The following is an 8889-nucleotide window of genomic DNA, read 5'->3' on the forward strand; positions in this document are numbered from 1 at the left end:
CACAAAATTCTCTTGCCCAATGTCCAAAAATTCAGAAGAAGAGCAGGGAGAGGTATAGGAATGGCGCGTGGTCTTGAAATCCTGACAGACTGACAGAACTAAATTCCAGGATTTTCCTCCTCCGGGTTTCAAGATAATAGAGAATGCTGAAGCTCTGTAGATCAAGCAATATAGCACATGCTCATTTGTAAAAACTACTGCAACAATACTGTGTATGGTCCAATTTAACTCTGCCCTGGTCCATTCCCTTGCTGCATTTAGACATGAGATGTGTAAAATGGATAATTGTAGTAATCCTTCACACAATGTAAAAGGAAAGGTCTTCTCAAAAAACACTGTGGCACTTTGGGAGGCTGAGTCGGGTGGATAGCCTGAGATCAGGAGTTTGAGAACAGCCTGGCCAACACAGTGAAACCTGCCTCTACTAAAAATACAAAAAATTAGCTGGGCATGGTGGCAGGCACCTGTAATCCCAGCTACTAGGGAGGCTGAGGCAGGAGAATCGCTTGATCCCGGGAGGTGGAGGTTGCAGTGAGCTGAGATCGCACCATTGCACTCCAGCCTCAGCAACAAGAGTGAAACTCCATCTCAAAACCAATCAACCAACAAACACCATTATGGTAATACAGAAGGGTTTATTTGAAACCCGACTCTACTGCCTAAATGTAAACGGACCAAACAGGTTGGGTTTTCCAGTAAATTTCTAATTACCTATAAGATTTCATTCAACAATTGAAAAGATTAATTGTACAAAATCTATATGCAAGGCTCTAGAATCTGATGATAACAAGTTGAATACCACATTTTTCTTATACGTGATAGGCTTATATTCTGGTTGAAAGAGGATAAATTTTTAATAAATGTGATTTGCTAATTGTATAACTAAATTGGTTCAATTTTAAAACACTGCAAAACTGTCCTTATAAATAATTCACATGGAAGACATGGATTGTCAAACTATATGTCCCAGTTTTTGTTTAAAAGCTAATTTCTCCATGCCAATCTTAAAATAGAGATTTTTTTTGAGAAACAAAATTAGTGCGCATGTGTCAATTTCTTTATTTTTGAACATATAGTTTTTTGGGTTTTTCGTTTTTAAACAAACGTGATTGACTTTTGAATACCCCCCATAACCCTTCTGGTACCATTTACACCTTCTTTAGTTCTAGATACGCAAATTATACACAGTGAGTAAAAAAGAAGTCCAAATTATGCAGTGAACTTTGGAAAAGGTTCTGTAATATTCCAAATTATAGAGAATTGTCCAAAATAAATCTACACTTCATTCTTTCTGTGTTGACTCAGCTTCAAAGCCTGGAAAGGATTCACATTTTGCTCTAGTCTAAACAAGGTTTTGCCAGCTCTAACCAGATTAGAAAACTACTCTTCCACGTTTGTTTTTCTTGGGTCACATATAAATGTTTGCAAATTATGTTATTACTCATTGCTAATGAGGTAATTTTTCATTAGCACATCTCCCCTTTTTAAATCTAATGCTTATTCAGATATTATCCTGCTCTTGTTTTTCAATGGCAGTTACTAACGAATAATATAATTAAATAGATCCTAGTTTATTATTTTTAATGGGCTCACTTGTACAACCTTTTAACTGCAGGATTCTTGACTGTTTTTAGGCAATTTAGCAGAAAGTTAAGAGTTTGACTGTTACAGGCATATTCATGTCTTGGGCACAGACTATTTTTAAAATGGCTTGAGATTTTTGCAAAAGGTGATTAACGAGGTCATATGGCTTCAGTAGTTCCTTCTTAATTATAAGAACATTTCCCCCCTCATAATGGTCTCTTAGCTTAAATACAGCTTAGATACACATTTTAAAATATTATTTGTTTCTTCTTCAATCTCTCTGTTTTTCTATAGCAGAAACATAAAGAAGATATTTAGTTAAGTGTTGTTTTCCAAATTTTCAGATACAGTCATAGAATTTGTAATCAACTGCTTTTAAAGCAGTTTTTTTCTTTTTGCTAAAGAGTAATGAAAATGGGTATTTACTGATAGGAGATTTTTCAATTACACTCAAATTTTACTTGAATTATTATAATCTGTAAGTGTCACAGAAATGATTCAATTTATCAAAGAATGTTATTAAAGCCATTTAAGCTCCTAAAGAAGCCATAACACTCTGTAGGTTAAAGATATAATTTAAGTTTAAAAAATGCAAAATTATTACAAAAACGTATTTCCTATTTTTAGTGTCTGGTATATAATAACATACAATAAATAATTGCTGCATAAATTAGTATGTATGAAGAACCGTTAAATACAAAAGCTAAAATTGTTAGTATTAAATAACACTCACAAAAGGGTAATTATTTAGAGTGATGGATCTGGTAATTAGTCCTATTTTGGTAATCATTTCACAACATATACATACATTAAATACTGTACATCTTAAATTTTTGTCAATCATACCCAATAAAGCTAGAAAAAAACCCCAGAAAACCAAATGACCACTTTGATAGGAGAGGATATTAAATATTTAATGCAAACATGGTGTTTTCCAAAAATAAAACTATGAACACAAAAACAGAAGAACAAAACCAAGCCTCCTCTTCCCACCTGTCGCTTATATTTAGAATTGTGAATCTACAAAGAGCAGCTTCCTACCTTCATATTCAGGGTTAAATGCTTAAAATATTTGATTGAATAATCATTTTCATGTCTTTTTTCATTGCTTAAAATGAACCTAAAATGAAAAACAAACATAAAAATGATTATTCAATGAAATATTCTTAGAAAAATCTGCATAGAATATGCTTCTTTTGGAAATTTGTAATGCATACTTATAAATTAAAAGTCATGAGAAAGTCTGCAATAAACAAACTTGTTTAACATTCTTCAACCCCTTTGTTTAGGCTATATGTCCTTTCAATAATTTATGCAAGTTCTGTAGTAAAAAACTTGTTTAACCTTCATCAGTCCCTTCATTAAAGTTACATAGCCTTTAAACCTTTTATATCAAGTAATATTAGAGAGAAACTTTCTGGAAAACTTTTAAGAAATTTTGCAGTGGTACCTGACATAATTCCCTGATTCACAGTAGTTTCTCCAAACATGTTTATTCAATCAGTGAATAAACTAATGAATGAGTTCAGCTTTGGGAAATTATAGAAAAGAAATAGCTCTTCATAACAACAAAAATGAAACTAATCTCTCTCAATCTCTTCTTCTCTCTTGCTTATATTCTTTTTCATTTTTTATCTCCCTTCTTATATAAATCTGTGTTGACCGACTGTCAACCTTTCTCTTTATAGACCCATTTGAGCTCAGACACTCATTGGTCCTTCTATTAAAAATGGACCCTATATAGAGATATGATTTTTATATTCAGTAGAGTAGAAAATCAATACTCTGAAAAACTGGTAAAGCCCAGTAATAAGCCTGATATTGTTCAAAATAGATCACATGAGTAGAGTAGTCTCCTTTTCTTGATATGACATGTGGAAGGGAGAAACATCATCACTGAAGTGCATTGCCTGTGCACACAGGAGTCTGGCTCAGGGCCAGTCCACCATAAACTACTTACAAATGGTATAATTAAAATGAATGAATGAAATGTTGAGCGGACTTTATATTCTAAAGCAATCAAAACTGAAATTTACTTTCTTATCACACCTTCTGGTAAAACTGGTTTTATGGAAACATTCTATTGAGAATTTTAAAGAGTGACTATTAAAAAGATGGACTGGAGTTAATTTATGTTAGATTTGCTTTTCTCTGATGGAATTTTTTAAATGGAAATATTTAACTAAAAACATGATAAATGTCCTCTATAGTAATTTATAAATTAAGAAGAAAGTTGGAGTCTGCAAGACATCTAGCCCCAGGGCTGTTTGTCCATTCTGAGGCACCAGGAAGGCAGCAGAAGAAGGTTTTCATCTTATAGGTACTATTAAGAAACCTCCACCATAAAGGTAGTATTAAGAAATAAAACAGCATACCTATTGTCTCAGCTACTCAGGAGGCTGAGGAGGGAGGATTGCTTGAGCCTGGGAAGTGGAGGTTATCGTGAGCCGTGATCATGCCACTGCACCCCAGCCTGGGCAACAAAGCAAGGCCTGTTTAAAAAAAAAGACAAAACTCTATGATATAGAGGAAGAGATAAAATTAAAATATGCAATAAAGCAAGACCTGTCTTTTTTTAAAAAAACCCTATGATATAGAGGAAGAGATAAAATTAAAATATGGTTTAGCAATTTATCTTAATGAACAGAAGTGTTTTATCTAGCCCTGTAAAGTAACATTTAAAAATTTTCATTGAAAAATTACCCCAAAATAGAAAACATCAAGTAGTTTTAATAGAATTTTTACATTAAATTAGATTAAATCTCACATGTAATTTAATATTTGTTTAGATAGTTTTGCCAATTTCAAAGACGAGTGAAGTAAATAGACTGAAATTCTTGAGTTACCAAAATGAATTAAAAAAAAAAAGGCGAGGTATGATGGCTTACATCTATAATCCTGCACTTTTGAGAGGCTGAGGCTGAGGAGGGAGGATTGCTTGAGCCCAGGAGATCAAGGCTGCAGTGAGCTACAGTCTAGGATCCTGCTAGTGCATTCCAGTCTGGGAGACAGAGACATAGAAAGACCCTGTCTCTCAAACAAACAAACAAAAATAACAACAAAAAACTTACCTCCTTACTCTCCACTGAGAAATCTCTATACAAATAAAATTTTTCTTTTCATAATAATTATATATGCAAAAGATTATATAAACCATTAATTGCTTTTTTAAAATAATAAAAATAAAAACAAACATCCGCTTACCCACAACATAGCTTTACCAGCAACTCCAAGGTGTAGAATATGCCTGAACCTGGTCCCATATCTTTTCCTTACATTCCACATTTTGTATGTCCCTAAATATTTATTTTAGGGACATAGAAATATGATTTTGCCTTCTGTGTTATTCTAAGGCCTCCTCTTATATTTCAATATTATTCTTGAGCTATTCACCCATGCTGCCACATTATAGTACTCAACTGTGAGTCTATTGACTTTCTACATTTTCTCAGTGTTCCACCCAAAGTGGCATGCATGTTTTCATGAACATCTTCTGGTGTACAAGAACTAATTTAGGGAATACATGTAAGAGAGAAATTGCTGGGGCATGAGTTATGAACATCTTCAAATATGCTAGATAATTCAAAATCCTTCTCCAGAGTATCTATAACCATTTATATGCCCTCCACAGCACATGAAAATATACATTTTCCATACTGGCACCAGTATTTGGCAAGACCTGGTCTCATAATATTTGCCAGACCAATGGATGTACTCCTTGCAGTTTTAAGAGTTTTCAAAATTAGTAATAAGGTCTAAGAATTGTCATCCTTCTATCAGCCATTCCAGCTTCCAATTCTGTGAATTTCCAGTTTATATATTTTCACATTTTTTTATCACGGTATTAGTCTTTTGTTTATTTATTGTTTGTTAATTTGTTTTATTTGGATACTAATTATACTATGATTTATTTAGATACCAATATTAAAAATAATTTGGAGTATAATGGTATACTCATATACCATTCATTTAAATACTAATTCTCTGGTCACTTAAATGTATGCTGTAAATATTCTAGTCTGTGCCTTATCCTCATCTTTATGGTGGTATCTTAATGTGATCAGAAGTTCTTAATTTTAATGTAGCAAAATTTGTCAACTTTATGCTTTTTACATTTAGTTATTTAGTGATTCTTTTCTTTCTTTCTTTCTTTTCTTTCTTTCTTTCTTTCTTTCTTTCCTTCCTTCCTTCCTTTCTTTCTTTCTCTCTCTTTCCTTCCCTCCCTTCCTTCCTTCCTTCCTTCCTTCCTTTCTTTCTTTCTTTCTTTCTTTCTTTCTTTCTTTCTTTCTTTCTTTCTTTCCTTCCTTCCTTCCTTCCTTCCTTCCTTTCTTTCTTTCTCTCTCTTTCCTTCCCTCCCTCCCTCCCTCCCTTTCTTTCTTTCTTTCTTTCTTTCTTTCTTTCTTTCTTTCTTTCTTTCTTTCTTTCTTATCTATCTTCTTTCTTTTTTGAGACAGGGTCTCACTTTGTCCCCCAGGTTTGAGTTCAGTGGTATGATCTCAGCTCACTGCAGCCTCAACTTTCCAGGGTCAAGGGATCCTCCTGCCTCAGTCCCCCAGGTAATGGGACTATAGGTTCATGTCACCATGCCTGGCTAATTTTTTTTAATATTTTTTGTAGAGATGGGGTTTCTTAATGTTGCCCAGGCTGGTCTCGAACTCCTGAGCTCAAGCAATCTGCCTGCCTAAGCCTCCCAAATTGCTGGGAATACAGGCATGAGCTACCACGCCTTGCTCTTTCTTAAATATTCCAAAGAAATAAAGATGCTCTATATTTTTTCAAAATGTTTCAGTTTTGTCTATAACATTTACTTATTTAATCTCTGTGGAATAAAATATTTTGTAGAGTGTAAGATAATAATTCAATTTCTTATTTTTCCCATATGAATAACAAATTGTTCTCAAACCATTTACTGATTATTATCTATTTTTACCTGTGATTTGAAAACCCAGTGGTATAATAAATCATGTTGAAGTATATGAGTGCTCTTGTTTCTGGGCTCTCAATTCTGTTTAATTATTCTTTTAGTTTACCCATGCAGGAGTATTACTTTATTGGGGTATAATTCTCATATCATACAAGCCATCCATTTAAACTATACAATCCAACAATTTTTAGTTTATTCACAGCATTGTGTAACAATCACCATAATCTACTTTTAGAATATATTTATCCTTCTTAAAACAACCACATACTCATTAGCACCTACTCCTCAACCCTTTCTATCCACTACTATACCTTACTCCAGGCCTAAGAAACCACTAATCTACTTTCTTTATAGATTTCCCTGGTCTCTGCATTTAATATAGATTGAATCCTACAATTACAATTTGTGGTCTTTTGTGAGGGGCTTCTTTTATGTGGGATAATGTATTCAAGATTGATCCATGCATGTAGTAGTACTTCATTCATTTTTATTGCTGAATAACATCCCATTGTATGGATATACTGCCTTATATTTATCTATTCATCAGTTGATGAACATTGGGTTGTTCCCAATGTTATAAATAATCCTGCTATAAACACTCATGTGCAAGTTTTTGTGTGGGCATATGTTTACGTTTCTCTTGGATATATTCCTAGGAATGGAATTCCTGAATCATATGGTCATTCATGTTTAACTTTGTAAAGTTAACTGTTTAACAAAGTGGCTGTACCATTTTACATTTCCACAAGTAATACATGAGGGTTAAGATTTTTCTAATTATTATAGGTTTATAATATGCTTGTTTTCTGGCAAAGAGTCCTCTAAGATAATTGTTTTCTAGAGTTTCTTGATTTTTTTCTGTTCAATCTAAATTTTAGAATTTGCTTTACAGGTTCTACATGAATTCCCATAGGGATTTTGACTAGAATTGGATTGTAGATGATTTTGGTAGAAAGCAACATCATTATTAAATTATATTTTCAAATCCATAAAGATGTTGCATCTCAACTCTTCACAATAGCAAAGACATAGAATCAACCTAAATGCCCATCAATGATAAACTGGATTAAAAAATGTGGTACATATACACCACGGAATACTATGCAGCCATGAAAAAGAAGGGGATCATGTCCTTTTCAGGGACACAGATGGAGCTGGGGGGCATTACCCTTAGCAAACTGACACAGGAACAGAAAACTGAGTACCCCATGTTCTCACTTACATGTGGGAGCTAAAAGATGAGAACACATGAACATATAGAGAGGAACAACATATAGAGAGGGGCCTTTTGGAGGGTGGAGGGTGGAAGGAGGGACAGGATAAAAAATAACTAATGGGTACTAAGCTTAACACCTGGGTGATGAAATAATCTTTACAACAAGCCCCCATGACACAAGTTTAGCTGTGTAACAAACCTGCACTTATACCCCTGAACTTCAAATAAAAGTTTAAAAAAAGCTGCATCACTCAATAGTTTAATTATTCTTCTATTACTATAAAGTTTTAAAAGCTTTTAAATGGTTATTTTGCATTTTTATGGGATTTATTTATAGCTGTATTTTTAATTTTTATTTATTTTAAATGGTATTTTTAAATGATTTATTTACATATTTAATAAATTTACAGGTAGCACTTACTCTGTGCCAGGCACTATTCTAAATGACAAACCAATATATAAATATTTGTGTCTGTGTGTGTCTGTGTGTGTGTGTGTTTGTGTGGTATAACTTCCCACTTGTGGCTTTTAGTTTGAATCAACTTCAGTTTACTCACTGGTACTGGTTTACCATTTCAAATCAATTATACCAGTTTATTTAATAACAACATGCATCAAAAAACATTGTTTTTAATGATTAAAGGAATTTTCTTGAAGAAGTGTAGTTATACTCATTTTTACTCAGACACTTTGACTTTTATTCAACTACCATTAAAAATCCTTGGCCGGGCGTGGTGGCTTACGCCTGTAATCCCAGCACTTTGGGAGGCAGAGGCGGGTGGATCAGGAGGTCAGGAGATCGAGACCATCTTGGCTAACACGGTGAAACCCCATCTCTACTAAAAATACAAAAAATTAGCCGGGCGTGGTGGCGGGCGCCTGTAGTCCCAGCTACTTGGGAGGCTGAGGCAGGAGAATGGCATGAACCTGGGAGGCGGAGCTTGCAGTGAGCCGAGATCACGCCACTGCACTCCAGCCTGGGCAAAAGAGTGAGACTCCATCTCAAAAAAAAAAAAAAAAAAATCCTTACTAATATAAGAGTGATTGATAAAATGGGGCAAAAGATTATGGGAACTGGAATGCCAAGTACCCCAGGATGTTTCACATCATATATTTAGAGATTCATACAGTTGATTTTGATTTTTAAAATATAGTTTCTTTAGAA

This window comes from Pan troglodytes, chromosome 15 (assembly GCF_028858775.2).
Source record: "Pan troglodytes isolate AG18354 chromosome 15, NHGRI_mPanTro3-v2.0_pri, whole genome shotgun sequence".
Classification (NCBI taxonomy): domain Eukaryota; kingdom Metazoa; phylum Chordata; class Mammalia; order Primates; family Hominidae; genus Pan; species Pan troglodytes.